This window comes from Entelurus aequoreus, linkage group LG08 (assembly GCF_033978785.1).
Source record: "Entelurus aequoreus isolate RoL-2023_Sb linkage group LG08, RoL_Eaeq_v1.1, whole genome shotgun sequence".
Classification (NCBI taxonomy): Eukaryota; Metazoa; Chordata; class Actinopteri; order Syngnathiformes; family Syngnathidae; genus Entelurus; species Entelurus aequoreus.
In genome coordinates this window covers 66,200,741-66,220,056 of record NC_084738.1, presented here as the reverse complement: position 1 = coordinate 66,220,056, position 19,316 = coordinate 66,200,741, and the positions used below count along the sequence as shown (strand labels likewise).

Here is a 19,316-nt window from a genome sequence, read left to right as displayed (position 1 = left end):
TGTATGTGAAAATCACAAATAAATCTTCTGGGGGAGGATGACGCCCCTACAGGGGTTTGTTTTACAAACTTTCAGCCCCACCTAAAACAAAATTCACCAGCCGCCACTGATTATGATGCATTCTCATTTTAGGCAAAATATAAGACAATACTTTCTTAACAGTATAATTATAACCAGGAATAAGTCTTCAAGTAACAATATTCAAATACTAACATTGTTGGGTAAGACAGCATTTGGTTTTATTCTGAATCCAGTGAAACAGATTGGTGGTTTTAGCTGATATAAAGAGTTTCAGGTGTTTATATATGTTTAAGTATTTGGCAGACGCTTTTATCCAAAGCGACATACATAAAAAATACATATATAACAATCACTGTAAACATGATCATTTAAGGGAAGAATGTAATACAAAGTATCAATACAAAGTGTCAAGACAGAATAAACTCTCTGCTGCTGCAGCAACAGAGATACAGTCTATAAGATATATAGATATCTAATGTATTCATACATTGTTTATGTAGGATATACGCATGTATATATAACGTAATCATATTGTTTCTTCAACTTAAAAATAGCTGACCGTTTTTTTCCCCCTTCTCTGGGTTTATATTCCCAGTTTTGATCTCGGACGTCTGGTCACTTATAGCATATAAGAATATTATATTACTGTTAAGCAAACTATGAATAATAAAACATGTGTCCGTTATCATAGCTACACGTATGACAAAAAAGCGCGTGAAAATGAGTGGTATTCAGTGAGGTAAAATGAATTAAATGCGCTGACAGTTCATTGCTCCTGCCAAATGAATTGCACTGAGTGGAGCGGATCACCACTCCAAGATGGCGGCCCCGCGTCTCGTCTGCGCCAGTAAGCAGTAGCGCTCGATGCTGCGTCTACTTATAAGATGTCTATGGTTATGACGTTAGCAGTGAGTTTACAGCCTCACTGATTTAACTACACAGCAATTAAAAGTCATGTTACTTAGCCAATAAACGTTAGCTTGCATTCAAAACTTACCCTTCTTTGTGCAACTTCAAATGTCGAACGAAGTTGGAAGTTGTTGCGTCTCCGTCTGTAATATTCGAACTGCGTGATTTGCATACGGCAATTCGTTTTTTGTAGACCAAGTCGTAGTTTTTATACCCGAACGAAACCAACTTTGGTATAAATCTTTCTCACTGGGGCGTTGTTTGACAACTGTTTTTCATTAGTTGTCCTGCAATTTGATTGGCTGAATGCTGTGTGATGAAAACAATGTATATCTAATTTGATTGGCTGTTGTACTGAGAGCACACACGCTGACACGTAGCACACACGCTGATAGACAGACACGTACAAAATGAAAGCTACGGAGCGCTCCCAAATAACTTTTTAAGCTTTAGGTTTTGGGGAAAGTAGCAAGTCATGTCAAGTCAAAAGGCTCAAGTCCAAGTGAAGTCACAAGTCATTGATGTTAAAGTCTAAGTCGAGTTGCAAGTCTCTTTACATTTTGTCAAGTCGAGTCTAAAGTCATCAAATTCATGACTCGAGTCTGACTCGAGTCCAAGTCATGTGACTCGAGTCCACACCTCTGCTCATTGATGATGTCAAATCATGACGTTAATATTTAATAATATCGTAAATCATGACTTGAATTTTTAATAATATTACTTTACTTCTGGATAAAATATTCATAATGTTCATTTGATTACATCCTTCTAATATGCTTTTTAGTCAAGTTGTTCTCATTTACAGTGCATTCTGCAGGACCACATGTATGCATATTAATGTGTGTACTATACATTTACAGTACATTATACAGGACCACCTGTATGCATATTAATATGTGTACTATACATTTACAGTACATTATACAGGACCAACTGTATGCATATTAATATGTGTACTATACATTTAACAGTACATTCTGCAGGACCACCTGTATGCATATTAATATGTGTACTATACATTTACAGTACATTCTCCAGGACCACCTGTATGCATATTAATATGTGTACTATACATTTACAGTACATTATACAGGACCACCTGTATGCATATTAATATGTGTACTATACATTTACAGTACATTCTGCAGGACCACCTGTATGCATTATAATTTGTGTATTATACATTTAACAGTACATTCTGCAGGACCACCTGTATGCATATTAATATGTGTACTATACATTTACAGTACATTATACAAAACCACCTGTATGCATATTAATATGTGTACTATACATTTAACAGTACATTCTGCAGGACCACCTGTATGCATTGTAATGTGTGTACTATACATTTACAGTGCATTATACAGGACCACCTGTATGCATAATAATATGTGTACTATACATTTACAGTACATTCTGCAGGACCACCTGTATGTATATTAATATGTGTACTATACATTTAACAGTACATTCTGCAGGACAACCTGTATAAATATTAATATGTGTACTATACATTTAACAGTACATTATACAGGACCACCTGTATGCATATTAATATGTGTACTATACATTTAACAGTACATTCTGCAGGACCACCTGTATGCATATTAATATGTGTACTATACATTTACAGTACATTATACAAAACCACCTGTATGCATATTAATATGTGTACTATACATTTACAGTACATTATACAAAACCACCTGTATGCATATTAATATGTGTACTATACATTTAACAGTACATTCTGCAGGACCACCTGTATGCATTGTAATGTGTGTACTATACATTTACAGTGCATTATACAGGACCACCTGTATGCATAATAATATGTGTACTATACATTTACAGTACATTCTGCAGGACCACCTGTATGCATATTAATATGTGTACTATACATTTAACAGTACATTCTGCAGGACAACCTGCATAAATATTAATATGTGTACTATACATTTAACAGTACATTATACAGGACCACCTGTATGCATATTAATATGTGTACTATACATTTACAGTACATTATACAGGACCACATGTATGCATATTAATATGTGTACTATACATTTAACAGTACATTATACAGGACCACCTGTATGCATATTAATATGTGTACTATACATTTACAGTACATTCTGCAGGACCCCCTGTATGCATATTAAAATGTGTACTATACATTTACAGTACATTCTGCAGTATCAACTATACTGTATGCATATTAATATGTGTATTATACATTTGCAGTACATTCTGCAGTACCAACTGTACTGTATGCATATTAATATGTGTACTATACATTTACAGTACATTATACAGGACCACCTGTATGCATATTAATATGTGTACTATAGATTTACAGTACATTTTGCAGTACCACCTGTACTGTATGCATATTAATATGTGTACCAAAAACGTCTCCTGGTTTGCTTTGCGTGCTTATAGTACACATATTGTATTTAAGCGTGTACTCAAATGTACATAACCAAACTCACATCATCATTGTTAGCGTGTCATCGTTTATTGTGTTGCCAGATGTCAGCCTTGCAGTCGCATGTGACAGTGAAGGGATGATGATGATGATGATGATGATGATGCGCGTGCATGCAGATACACTACAATGTGGCACATTATGAAATGGCCTGTCAAGAATTGTACGTATCATATTAGCTACACAGGGATTCAAATCTCTAGAAAATGGATGGATGGATAATTCAATCATCATAATTCACTCATCATAAATCATTCATCATAATTCTCTCATCATAATTCATTCATCATAATTCTCCATTCCATTCGTCAAGGGCAGGGGTCCCCCAAACTTTTTGACTCGGGGGCCGCATTGGATTAAAACAATTTGGCCAGGGGCCAGGCTGTACATACATACATGAATATATATATATATATATATATATATATATATATATATATATATATATATATATATATATATATATATATATATATATATATATATATATATATATATATACATACATACATACATACATACATACATACATACATACATACATATATACAGTATATACATATATATATAAATATACATATATATAGTATATATATATATATATATATATATATATATATATATATATATATATATATATATATATATATATATATATACACATATATTTATTCCTCACGCACTAATTGACTGAAAGAGCGCGCACTTTGCCGATGATGTCACGTTATTGATAGGAAAATGCATTTTTAGACAAAATTATTTGCCTGAGCGGCTAGGAGACACTGGGCCCCATTCAGCAATAAGTTCCTAACTTTTCCACTTATCTTTCTTCCTAAGTGATTTCCTAAGAAGAGTCCCTTTAAATTCATGACGTGTTCTTAAACGCCCAAATTGTTCCCACCTGCTGTTTTTAAGTTGCTGAATGCCAAATGGCTAGCGCGTGCGTGTCTATCATAATTTGCATTTAAACACACCCTAATTTCCCCAATATGCATATGTAAACTCCCTTAAGTCCGTAATTTGCATAGGTAAACGCCCTTCATTCCCCATATAAGGGCACAATTCCGGCGGAAAAGCCAAACATCAGACACACGGAGAAAAAACAATCAGATTACAGAAGAGAAATTCATATCATCCCGCGGGGGAAATACATATTGTCAAAACGTAAGTTTAAGAAAGTGGGACTGCTGAGGTAGCCCCGAAGCATTCAAATAACAGGGCATGATCTGCAGCATCTTGCAGTAGAATGGGGCCCATTGAGAGTAACTAGCGGGACCAAATGGATTAGAAAGGACCGATTTTTTTAAATCAATAATTACAAATTTAAAAAAAAAAAAATATATATATATATATATATATATATATATATATATATATATATATATATATATATATATATATATATTTTTTTTTTTTTTTAAAACATGGGACTTCCCGCGAGCCGGATTTCGGATGCGGGCGGGCCATAGTTTGGCTATCAAACGTATACCCGGCTATTCCTAAAGCCTCCACGTGGGGCGCACTTTATTAGTTAGAGCAGAGGTGATGTAAGGAGAGGAGAAGAAGAGGAACAGTATTTACTATATTAATATCATAGACATCTTATAAGGGTACGCAGCATCGATCGCTACTGCCTACTGGAGCTGACGTGACGCGGGGCCACCATCTTGGAGTGGTGATCCGCTCCACTCAGTGCAATTCATTTGGCAGGAGCAATGAATTCATCTTGCCTCCCTGAATACCACTGATTTTCACGCGTTTTTTTGTCATACGTGTAGCTATGATAAAGGACACATGTGTTGGCGTGTTTTATTATTCATAGTTTGCTTAACAGTAATAGAATATTCTTATATGCTATAAGTGACCAGTCGTCCGAGATCAGAACTGGGAATTTAATCCCAGAGAAGGGGGAAAAAAACGGTCAGCTATTTTTTAGTTCAAGAAACAATATGATTAGGTTATATATACATGCGTATATCCTACATAAAAATTGGGTTGGAATGCTAGACTAAATTTAGACTTGTATAATACTGTATAGCCACTGTCCATCTGATTGTCTAGGTCGCTAACATATATTACCCCCCACCCCCTACACAATCTGGACATTGGTCCTAACTTTTACCCCCGTTGGCTTTTACAATCTTTATCTTCATCATTTATTTCAACTTTGTTATTCAAGTATGACATTTTTAAATTTAATTAATTTCATTGACAAGCAATTATATTATGGTCATAATAGAATTGTGGTCAATAAAAGGACCATAACTATGGAACTCTCTACCAGACACTTTGAAAAGTATACCTGCACTTGTCACTTTAAAAAAACAAACAAAATTATGGCTAGTCGAGCAACAATCGTGTTCCCATGTTTAGTTTTTACAAATTTTTACTAATTGGTTTTTATCTAGTCTGCACTTTGTCAGTGTTATTATTATTATTGGCTTTCATCTAGTTTGCACTTTGTCTGTATTATTTCTATTATCATTATTATCGACTCATCTTTGCCTTATTCTATTTTTTATTTTCCTATTTAAAATGATGTTGGATCTGTGTTGTTCTTGTTGTTGTTGTTGGGGACAAGTGTTGTAAATCAGCTTTGGCTACAAACACTATGATGCATACATTGGATAATTGTTTCAGATGTCTATGTTTTTGTATCTGTCCCTATTTCAAATAAACCTCTATAATAATACTCTTGTTTGCTAATGGCTACGATTTCAGTACTATTGAAGATCTTTGCTCCTTCTCAACTCTGTGGTAATATTCTTTTCACAAAATACAACCAATAATACGTTAATGTTAAATCTTACTTGTGAAAAGTAATCCCCCGATTCCTATTTTCAACAGTCCGCTCATTTGAGCAGGAAAACGCTGAACACCAGCCCGGCATCTTTGTTTTCTACCTGTCAACTGTCATCACCACTTCAAGATGGCGGCCGAATTTCTCGCGTCACAGCAGCTAATGCTGCGTCTACTTATAAGATGTCTATGATTAATATACCCCCGCGATCCCGAAAGGGACAAGCCGTAGAAAATGGATGGATGGATATAGTATTTACTATATTAATATACTATTATTATTATGTTACCTTTGACTTTCACGGGTGTTTTTGTGTCTGTGAAAACATTTGTCTTAAGACATGTGAAGTTAAACATGAAGATGTAGGTAGCCTACTTAAACAAAAGCAACTTATTTCTTGGTAATTATGTTATGATGGTAATTATGTAGTGGTTTGGTCCACCTGACCTTTATTAAAGATGGTTTATGAAACAAAATGTGTTTTATATTCCTGCCCAACGTCATTATCATATTTGAGCAAATTAGAAATAACAGCAAACACACGCATGCTAATGCTAATGCTACTGCTAACTCTAGCTTACCCTGTTGTTGTATTGATTCCACAGTTGGCTGCAGAGTTCCAATTGTTTGTCAACCTCAGTTTTCAGCTGAGTAAAAAATAGTCTCCTTGATAAAAGTCTCCTTGATAAAAGTCTCCTTATTACCAACATGTAGTGAAGACAGTAGTGACTCTTTCTCTTGTGTGCAAGTTGCATTCTGACTGGTGCATTCAAGGGGCCTGGTTTTTTACAAGACTATTTGAAAATACTTGCTTATTTTGCTGCCAGTTTTGTTTGTGCTCTAACGACCACTGCGCTAAACTAATTAGTTATTTAAGTATTTGTATACATGTTTAGTTAATCTTTAATATTTATCGTTTACATTAAACAAAGACAGCACAGTTTAACAAGTCAAGGTTCTTGCGGGTTAAACGTACTTGGACAATCAATTTGATTCTGATTGACTTGTAAATGCTTGTTATGGACGAGTAATGTATAAACTAACTTGTAATACTAACTAGTGATGATACACTAATGATGTTGATTTCTAAATAATGATATATATACTAGTAATGGTAAAATTAACGAGTGATGGTAATTACTAACTAGAAAGTATCAATTAGTACTGGTAAATAAAAATAACTAGCGGTGAAAACTAGTGATAGCAATCAATAACTGGTGATGATAAACTACTAACGGTAACTACTAACTCATGATGAACTCATGGTAATAACTACTAGTTGGTGGTAAAACGTATGTAACAACTAACTAAGGACGGTCATTTCTAATTAGTGATATAAAGTAGAGATGGTTAAAACTAGTTATGACAATTTAGTAATGGTAACTACTAACTAGTGATGATAAACTAGTAATGGTAATTAGCAGAGGTGGGACCAAGTCATTGTTTTGCAAGTCACAAGTAAGTCTCAAGTCTTTGCCCTCAAGTCTCGAGTCAAGTCCCGAGTCAAGACAGGCAAGTCCCAAGTCAAGTCCAAAGTCAAGACTGGAAAGTCTCAAGTCAAGTACCAAGTCCGGCATTTTCAGTTTCAAGTCCTTTCTAGTCCTTTTAACCACAGACTAATATATTTACACAGATTGTGTATGCTTTTAAAACGCTGTATTTATTTATTAAAACAAGTGCATTTAAAATTGCAGGGACTGTATATCCCTTGCAGACTGTATTGATATATATTGATATATAATGTAGGAACCAAAAATATTAATAACAGAAAGAAACAACCCCATTTGTGCGAATGAGTGTGAATGAGTGTAAATGGGGGAGGGCGGTTTTTTGGGTTGGTGCACTAATTGTAAGTGTATCTTGTGTTTTTTATGTTGATTTAATTTTTAAAAAAAATATTAATAATAATTTTTTGTATTTTTTCATTTCTTGTGCGGCCCGGTACCAATCGATCCACGGACCGGTACCGGACCGCGGCCCGGTGGTTGGGGACCACTGTGTTAAAGTATTTGGCAGAGGCTTTTATCCAAAGCGACATACATAAAAAATACATATAAAACAATCACTGTAAACATGATCTTTTAAGGGAAGAATGTAATACAAAATATCAATACAAAGTGTCAAGACAGAATAAACTCTCTGCTGCTGCAGCAACAGAGATACAGTCTATAGGTCCCTAAGATATATAGATATCTATACATTGTTTATGTAGAATATACGCATGTGTATATAACCTAATCATATTGTTTCTTGAATTTAAAAATAGATGACCGTTTTTTCCGCATCTCTGGGATTATACTCCCAGTTTTGATCTCGGACGTCTGGTCATTTATAGCATATAAGAATATTTTATTACTGTTAAACAAACTATTAATAATAAAACACGCCAAAACATGTGTCCTTTATCATAGCTACACGTATGACAAAAAAGCGCGTGAAAATGAGTGGTATTCAGTGAGGTAAAATGAATTAAATGCGCTGACAGTTCATTGCTCCTGCCAAATGAATTGCACTGAGTGGAGCGGATCACCACTCCAAGATGGCGGCCCGCATCTCGTCTGCGCCAGTAGGCAGTAGCGCTCCATGCTGCGTCTACTTATAAGATGTCTATGGTTATAGTGTTAGCAGTGAGTTTACAGCCTCACTGATTTAACAACACAGCAAATAAAAGTCACGTTACTTAGCCAATAAACGTTAGCTTACATTCAAAACTTACCGTTCTGTTTGCAACTTCAAATGTCGAACGAAGTTGGAAGTTGTTGCAATTCGTTTTTTGTTGACCAAGTCGTAGTTTTAATACCCGAACGAAACTATCTTTGACGTAATTTTTCCTCACTGGCGCGTTGTTTGAGAGCTATTCTTCGTTGGTTGTTCTGCAATTTGATTGGATGAATGCCGTGGGATGAAAACAATGTGGATCTAATTTGATTGGCTGTTGTACTGACAGACACACACGCTGAGAGAGCGCACACTCCCTGACAGACACACACACCGACACACGTACACTTTGGAAGATACGGAGCGCTCCCGAATAACTTTTTAATCGTTGGGTTTTGGGGAAAGTAGCAAGTCAAGTAAAGTCAAGTCAAAAGGCTCAAGTCCAAGTGAAGTCACAAGTCATTGATGTTAAAGTCAAAGTCGAGTTGCAAGTCTCTTTACATTTTGTCAAGTCGAGTCTAAAGTCATCAAATTCATGACTCGAGTCTGACTCGAGTCCAAGTCATGTGACTCGAGTCCACACCTCTGGTAAATAGTAGTACTTAGTGGTTTTACTAAATAATGATATATACTAGTAATGGTCAAATTAACGAGTGATGGTAATTACTAACTAGAAAGTATCAATTAGTACTGGTAAAAAAAAAACTAGTGGTGAAAAACTAGTGATAGGAATTTAATAACTGGTGATGATAAACTACTAATGGTAACTACTAACTCATGATGAACTCATAGTAATAACTACTAGTTGGAGTAAAATTTGTGTAACAACTAACTAAGGACGGTCAATTTTAATTAGTGATGATAAAGTAGTGATGGTAAGAACTAGTTATGACAATTTAGTAATGGTAACTAGTAACTAGTGCTGATAAACTAGTAATGGTAAAGAGTAGTACTGAGTGGTGATACATTAGTAATGATAACTACTAACTAGAGATGATAAAATAATAATAAGTAGTTATTGTAAAGTAGTGATGTGAGTGTTGATAAATTTGTGATGGTAATTACTAACCAGCAATGATATTCTAGTATAGGTCATTATATTCTATTGGTGATAAATTAGTGATGGTAACTTACCTAGTGATGACAAACTAGTAAAGGTAACTACTAACAGTGATGATTCGCTTGTGATGTTAATTACTAACTACTGATGATAATCTAGTAATGGTAATCTCTAACTATGGGTAATAAAGTAGTAATGGTAACTACAAACCAGTGGTGACAAAACAGTGGTAGTGACTAACAACCAGTGATGACAAACTGATGATGAACTACTAAATTGTGATGATGAACTAGTTATGGTATCTACTAGTAAGTGGTATAAACTAGTAATTTAATTACTAACCAGTAGTGATAAATCATTTATTCATTTACATATTAATATAAAATATGTATTAGTTTACATATCAATATAAAATATGTATTATTTCACATATTAATAAACTATATGTATTACATCACATATTAATATAAAATATTCATTACTTCACATATTAATATAAAATATTTGTTACTTCACATATTAATATATAATATTTTATATTTCACATATTAATATAACATACATATTACTTTGCATGTTAATATAAAATATGTATTACTTCACATATTAATATAAAATATGTATTACTTCACATATTAATACAACATATTTATTGGTTTAAATATTAATATAAAATATGTATTACTTCACATATTAATATAAAATATGTATTAGTTTACATTATAATGCAACATATGTATTACTTCACATTTTAATATATTTATTACTTCACATATTAATGTAAAATATTTATTACTTCACATATTAATGTAACATATGTATTACTTACCGGAGAGTGTTGTGGTTAAGGGTCGAAACACTCGGTGAACGTTGGGGACCACCTGATGACCTCTTGTCCAGGCCAAAGCTTTATCCATTAGAAATGGATTAAAATAGCATCTTTGATGTATTTGCAAACTGAACTCCCTGGGCAACCAGTGACTTCCAGGAAAGTCTGGATGACAACCGAGAAAGGTCGGTGACGCTGGAGAGACAGCTGACCTCCAGGAAAGACTGGCGGGGTAACAGGGGCCAGCAACCCCTGTTGCAGCACTCGCAAGAGGGCACCAAGCAAGCTACAGAACGTACAAATGAGCAATACCCCCAGAGTCTCCCGAGAGGGGGGGAGGATGAGAGACTCGCTAGGACAGATTTAACGGCAACGACAAGGACAGTGACACAGACACAGAGAAGGCTCAAACAAACCACCTTGACTGGGGAGGCATGGGAAGTGAAATGCAATTGCGGAAAGATCTGCAAAGGTGCAAGAGGGCTCAAAATACACCAGAGCAAGGCCAAGGACAAGGCCAAGTGTGGACAGGGACGAACGCATGCACACCGCTCAGACGAACAGTCTGGTGAGACGCAGGAGAACCCTAGGCAGGAAGCAAACCACAGTCCTAGAGATCTCTCAGTGCCTGCAATCTCCCAAAACCACAAAAGGACAACCTCAAATCCCATCCCAGAAAGCCCACCCCAGCCAACGAAGGAAAGAATCAAGTGGCCTAAGATGAGTGAGACCAAGGAGTGGTCCATGCTCGATGAAGATCTGGACAGGGTGCTTGAAATGGTTCAAGCAGGTTCAGTAGAAAGGAAGGTGGATTCACTCACAGCCATCACCTACAAAAGAACGGTTTGGAACAGTGCCAAGGAGAGAGAACACAGCCAGACCAGGAAAGCAGGAAAACAGAAGAGAAAGAAAGATCAAACAACTTCGGAAGGAGATTAAAACCCTGAAAAAGCAATTCAAATTGGCAAGCACGGAAGAAAAGGAAGGATTAAAAGAACTGACAGCGAGCTTCCGCGAGCAGCTCATCAGGCTGAGAAGAGCCGAAGGGCAAAGGCAAAGGCGGAAAAGGCAGGAAGCTGCACGAGCCCAGTTCATAAAAGACCCCTATCGCTTCACTAAGTCACTTTTGGGAGAGGCGAGGTCAGGGACTCTAACAAGTTCTAAGGAGGAGGTGGAAGAGTTTGTTGAAGAGACATTCAGTGACCCTTCAAGAAACGATGCCCTAGCAGAAAATCACGGGCTTGGTACCATCAGTCCACCAACATCCTCCCTCAGCACAGAATATCCATCATGGAGAGAGGTTCAAGAGGTTGTAAAGCACGCGAGATCAGCTTCTGCCCCAGGTCCCAGCGGTATACCTTACAAAGTGTACAAGAAATGCCCTAAGCTCCTACACAGGCTGTGGAAGCTTATGCGGGTGATATGGGACAAAGGAACCATACCAACAAGCTGGAGAAGGGCAGAAGGGTGCTTTGTGCCGAAAGAACGGGGATCCACAAAGATCAGCCAGTTCCGAACCATTTTCTTGCTCAGTGTGGAGGGGAAAATCTTCTTTTCAGTGCTGGCCAAAAGAATTAGCTCCTATATGACCCGGAATGGATATATTGACACCTCTATCCAGAAGGGCGGTATCGAAGGGTTCTCCGGGTGCCTGGAGCATACAGGGGCCCTCAGCCAACTTATCCAAGAAGCAAAGGAGAAGAAAGGCAACCTAACAGTAGTCTGGCTTGATTTTGCTAATGCATATGGGTCAATTCCCCATAACGTGATCCAAGTGGCTATGGACCATTACCACATCCCACATCACATCCAGGGGATGATCACCAGCTACCTGGGAGACATCAAGCTACGATTCCAAGCAGCCATGTTCACAACAAAATGGCAGCCAGTGGAGAAAGGAATAGTGACAGGGTGCACCATCTCCCCCATCTTGTTTGTCATGGGAATGAACCTGATCATCTCTGCAGCGATCATAAAGTCAAGAGGACCAAAGACTGCAGCAGAAAGCCAACAACCAGCAATCAGGGCATTCATGGATGATCTTACCGTGATAACACCAACTCACGTGCAGGCAAGATGGGTCCTGGCGGAACTGGATCGTATGGCTACTTGGGCAAAGATGATCTTCAAGCCCAAGAAATCAAGGTGTCTGGTGATCCAAAAGGGAAAAACAACGGGAAAGTTCAAGCTGCTTGTTTAGGGGGAAACAATCCCGAACATCCAGGGGAACCCTATTAAATGCCTTGGAAAGTGGTATGATGATTCCATGACAGATAAAAACAGCATCTCCAGCACCGAAAATCAAGTTGAAGAATGGTTGAAAAAGATTGACAAGTCTGGTCTGCCTGGGAAATACAAGTGCTGGATCTACCAGCATGGCCTACTCCAAAGACTTATGTGGCTTCTCACTGTGTACGAAGTGGCCATAACAACAGTTGAAGGGTTGGAGAGGAAGTTCAACAAGCATCTTCGTAAATGGTTGGGAATACCCCCAAGCTTTACATCTATGGGGCTCTACATAAGGTCGGGTCAGCTCCAGCTCCCCCTGTCTTCAGTTGTGGAGGAGTTTAAAGTCGCAAAATGCAGACTTTCCCTGACGTATAGGGACTCCCAAGATCAACTCATCAGGGAAGCTGGAATAAGAACAAGATCTGGCAGGAAGTGGGCCGCCAGCACTGCTGTTACCCAAGCAGAATCATCTCTCAGGACCAAAGATACCATCGGAAGCCCTTGCACTGGAAGACAGGGTCTAGGAACATCACATTTCCAGCAGTGGTCCAAGTCCACTCCCAGGGAAAAGAGGACCATGATCCAGGATGAAGTTCGAAACCTTGAGGAAGAAGGAAGAAGAGCTAAAGCCGTCGAGCTCGCAGCCCAAGGTGCCTGGACAAGGTGGAACCTTCCCAAGAGGACCGTGACGTGGAGTGAACTGTGGAGGCTGGAGCCGTTTCGTATCTCGTTTCTGCTCCGAGCAGTATACGACACCCTGCCGACCCCAGTCAACTTGCATAGGTGGGGAATGAGGGAGGACCCGCTGTGTAGGTTGTGTGGCGGTAAAGGAACTATGGCGCACATTCTTTCTGGGTGCAAAACAGCATTGACCCAGGGAAGATACAGGTGGCGCCATGACAGGGTGTTGGCAATGCTTGCAAATATCTTAGAGCAAGAGAGGAGAAAGAAACACCCGGCCAAAACTAAGCCACTGCTGAGCACCATCACCTTCGTGAAAGAGGGTCATAGACCAGTTGTCCAAGGCCAAGCCAAACAAAACTTCCTGCAGTTCGCCCAGGGTTGGGAGATGGAGGTCGACCTGGGGAGGAGGCTCCTCTTCCCAGAGGCGGTACTGTCCACCACTCTAAGACCAGATATAGTTATGTGGTCCCCAGAGGGAAAGAAAATCATCCTGGTGGAACTTACTGTCCCATGGGAGGAGGGTTGTGAGGAAGCGGCAGAGAGGAAGAAAACAAAGTACCAACAACTTGTCCAGGACTGCCGGGACAAGGGGTGGATGGCATGGCTGATGACAGTGGAAGTTGGATGTTGAGGATTCCCTGCTCAATCTGTGTGGAATCTGATGACAAAGGTCGGATTGAGAGGTCACTCGAGGAAAACAGCCGTTCGTAGGCTGGGAGAAGCGGCAGAGAGAGCCTCCTGTTGGCTCTGGCATAAAAGAGAGGACAATAGCTGGAAGCCTGGATGAGAGGGGCAGTGATCTGGCCAATCACTGCTGACCCACCAACCGGAGAGTGTTGTGGTTAAGGGTCGAAACACTCGGTGAACGTTGGGGACCACCTGATGACCTCTTGTCCAGGCCAAAGCTTTATCCATTAGAAATGGATTAAAATAGCATCTTTGATGTATTTGCAAACTTCACATATTAATACATGCATTACTTTACATATTAATATAATATATTTATTACTTCACATATTAAAAATAAAATATTTATTACTTCACATATTAATATAAAATATTTGTTACTACACAAAATAATGTTTTTTACTTCACATATTAATATAAAATATGTATTACTTCACATATTAATATAAAATAGTTATCACTTCACATATTAATACAAAATATGTAATACTTCACATTTAAATACAAAATATGTATTACTTTACGTATGAATGTAAAATATTTATTACTTCACATATACATATATTTTGTTATTAGTTTAAATATTAATATAACATATTTATTACTTAACATATTAATATAAAATATGTATTACTTCACATATTAATATAAAATATGTATTACTTTGCACATAATGTAAAATATGTATTAATTTACATATTAATATAAAATATGTATTATTTTACATTTTAATATATGTTACTTCACATATTGATACAACATATGTATTACTTTACATATTAATGTAAAATATTTATTACTTTACATATTAATATAAAAAATGTATTACTTTACATTTCAGTATATGTATTACTTGACCTATTGTTAAAAAATATGTATTACTTTACATATTAATGTAAAATATCTATTACTTCACATATCAATATAAAGTATTCATTAGTTTACATATTAATATAACATATTTATCACTTCACATATTAATGTAAATATGTATTACTTCACATATTATAATAATATATTTATTACTGTACATATTAACATAACATATTTATTACTTCACATATTAATATAATTTAGCTACCTAATGTTAGCCATCAAGGATTTTCCATCACAGCGATTTTCAAACTCCATCATGGTAGTACGCAAAATAAGTACTTGATTAAAGTACAGTGTTTTATTTTCCAATATTCAAACACAGTGTTACTGTTCAAACTGTGGGTAATTTTAGCTGCCAAGAAAAATCAAATATGCTGGAAAGTAAAACCTTGTTTTTAATGAATACTTAGCAACCGTATGCTACTGTATTTTACTGTTGTCATTATGGTGGTACTTAATGAATACTTAGGCCTACTGCACTACTGTATTTTAATGTTGGTCATTATGGTGGTACTTAATGAATACTTAGGCCTACTACACTACTGTATTTTAATGTTGGTCATTATGGTGGTACTTGTTTTCTGAGGTTTGAGAACCACTCATCTATCATAACAACATGCTAGTTGTTCTCGTACGCTGTGTTTGTGTGCGTGTGTACCTGTGTTTGTGTGTTAGCGTGTGTTTGTTTACATGACATGTATCAGTTCAAGGATATTTTCTTCACCTCTCAGGACTTTGACAAACATCCAAAAAAAGACATGATGACGGATGGTCACAAAGTCGCACACAGAAGAGAAACACACAAAGTACAACTCAAGCAGGATGTCAATATTGTAAATACTGCAAACACAACATTAAAACACACAAAGTACACGTCAAGTAGAATATATATATTGTTATTACTGCAAACACAACATAAATACCCCCGCTCTCCTTGGTGTGTGTCCAAGTCGTTGCCATGGAGATGGAAGTGGGAGACTTTGATGTTAACCACCTACCTTATGACATGCCAGTAGGGATCTACCGCCCTCCAGTGGTCAAACGGTGTACTGCAGGTCAACAAAGCCAGCCAAAGGTTGTTTTCTGTCGGAAATATCACGTTTCATTTGGTTCTCAAAGTGTTTTTGTGTCGCGTCATCACACCCAGACTTCATCACTGCGGTATTTTCTAGTTGGGCTGACAAAGAGCAAACGAGTGCAGTGAAAATACTCTTTAAGTTCTGCTGGGGAAACTTTTCAAACGATCTAAAATGAGTCTCCAGAAAGAGAGACCAAAAACTTGTTTGGTGACAACAGAATGTTTGTAATACCTCGCCCTGAGAGCTCAACTTCAGGTAATACAACTCAAATTTGAAAAATAAATACATCAAAAGTTGTTTTTTTTATTCCAATTACACACTAAAAAATGCTGGGTAATTTTGGTAACCCATTTTATGGGTTGCTAGTGTTGAGTTAAATTTTGGAGTTATTTTTATGAAGAGCAACCCATTTTTTGGGTTATAAGGGTATCATCTTAACTCAATTTTGGGGTTTTTCTAAATTATGAACCACTTTTGGGTTGTTTTTCAATGAGTAACCCAATTATTTGGGTTATAAGGATAGTATTTTATTTCAGTATCTGGGTTTTCAAAATTTTGAAAAATTTTTGGGTTGTTTTTCAATGAGTAACCCATTTTTTTGGGTTATAACGGTATTATCTTAACTCAATTTCTGGGTTTTCAAAATGATGAACCATTTCTGGGTTGTTTTTTAAGAAGTAACCAATTTTTTGGGTTATAAGGGTATTATCTTAACTCAATATCTGGGTTTTTTAAAATGATGAGTCATTGTCAATAAGTAACCCATTTTTGGGTTATAAGGGTATTATCTTAACTCAATTTCTGGGTTTTCAAAATGATGAGTCATTGTCAATAAGTAACCCATTTTTGGGTTATAAGGGTATGATCTTAACTCAAATTCTGGGTTTTCAAAATGATGAACCATTTATGGGTTGTTTTTCAATGAGTAACCCACTTTTTGTGTTATAAGGGTATTAACTTAACTCAGTTTCTGGGTTTTCAAAATTATGAAAACATTTTGGGTTGTTTTTTAATGAGGAACCCATTTTTTGAGTTATAAGGGTATTATCTTAACTCAATTTCTGGGTTTTCAAAATGATGAATAATTTTTGGGTTGTTTTTCAATGAGTAACCCATTTTTTTGGTTATAACGGTATTATCTTAACTGAATATCTGGGTTTTCAAAATGATGAACCATTTCTGGGTTGTTTTTCAAGAAGTAACCAATTTTTTGGGTTATAAGGGTATTATCTTAACTCAATATCCGGATTTTTAAAATGATGAGTCATTGTCAATAATTAACCCATTTTTGGGTTATAAGGGTATTATCTTAACTCAATTCCTGGGTTTTCAAAATGATGAGTCATTGTCAATAAGTAACCCATTTTTGGGTTATAAGGGTATTATCTTAACTCAAATTCTGGGTTTTCAAAATAATGAACCATTTATGGGTTGTTTTTCAATGAGTAACCCACTTTTTGGGTTATAAGGGTATTATCTTAACTCAGTTTCTGGGTTTTCAAAATTATGAAAACATTTTGGGTTGTTTTTCAATGAGTAACCCATTTTGTGAGTTATAAGGTTATTATCTTAACTCAATTTCTGGGTTTTCAAAATGATGAACCATTTTTGGGTTGTTTTTCAATGAGTAACCCATTTTTTTTGTTATTAGGGTATTAGCTTCACTACATTTCTGGGTTTTCAAAATGATGAACCATTTTTGGGTTGTTTTTTAAAGGCCTACTGAAAGCCACTACTACCGACCACGCAGTCTGATAGTTTATACATCAATGATGAAATCTTAACATTGAAACACATGCCAATACGGCCGGGTTAACTTATAAAGTGCAATTTTAAAATTCCCGCCACACTTCCGGTTGAAAATCTCCTTTGGATATGATTTATGCGCGTGACGTCATAAAATGCACGGAAGTGTTTGGGCCCTATTGGACACAATACACAAAGCTCTGTTTTCTTCGACAAAATTCCACAGTATTCTGGACATCTGTGTTGGTGAATCTTTTGCAATTTGTTTAATGAACAATGGAGACTGCAAAGAAGAACGGTGTAGGTGGGATCGATCGGTGTCTTAGCGGCTAAGTACAATACTTACAGCAACACAACAAGGACTACTTACCCTGATAGAAGACGCCTAGCTGATGCTTGCCGCCAAACCCACGGATGAAGTCCTTCGTCGCGCCGTTGATCGCTGGAACGCAGGTGAGCACGGCTGTTGATGGGAAGATGAGGGCTGGCTGGCGTAGGTGGAACGCTAATGTTTTATCATAGTTCTGTGAGTTCCGGCTGCTAAGTTGCTAAATTAGCCTTAGCGTCGTTAGCAACAGCATTGTTAAGCCTTACCAGGCTGAGAATTTTTAACCGTGTAGTTACATGTACATGGTTTAATAGTATTTTTGCTCTTCTGTCTATCCTTCCAGTCAGGGGTTTATTTATTTTGTTTCTATCTTCATTTGAGAACGATGCTAGCACGTTAGCTCAGTAGCTAAGTGTGTCACCGATGTATTGTCTTGGAGATAAAAGTCACTTTAAATGTCCATTTCGCGTGCTCGACTCTCATTTTCAAGAGGATATAGTATCTGAGGTGGTTTAAAATACAAATCTGTGATCTACAATAGAAAAAGGAGAGAGTGTGGAATCCAATGAGCCAGCTTGTACCTAAGTTACGGTCAGAGCGAAAAAAGATACGTCCATCACTGCCTCTCAAGTCCTTCACTGTAACGTTCCTCATCTACGAATCTTTCATCCTCGCTCAAATTAATGGGGTAATCGTCACTTTCTCGGTCCGAATCTCTCTCGCTCCATTGTAAACAATGGGGAATTGTGAGGAATACTAGCTCCTGTGACGTCACGATACTTCCGGTATAGGCAAGGCTTTTTTTTATCAGCGAGCATAAGTTGCGAACTTTATCGTCGATTTTCTCTACTAAATCCTTTCAGCAAAAATATGGCAATATCGCGAAATGATCAAGTATGACACATAGAATGGATCT

The 19,316-nt window shown here is 36.9% G+C and overlaps 1 protein-coding gene across 1 annotated transcript in view; it reads right to left on the bottom strand.

The window, feature by feature from the left end:
- The window catches only part of LOC133656161 (transmembrane protein 132D-like), a 64,210-nt gene extending 48,009 nt beyond the window's left edge, over positions 1 to 16,201 (bottom strand). The window contains exon 1 of the mRNA XM_062057061.1: positions 16,171 to 16,201. The gene's annotated coding sequence lies outside the window, so the exon portion shown is untranslated. The remainder of the gene's footprint in view (positions 1 to 16,170) is intronic.
- Between the last annotated feature and the right edge of the window lie 3,115 nt (positions 16,202 to 19,316).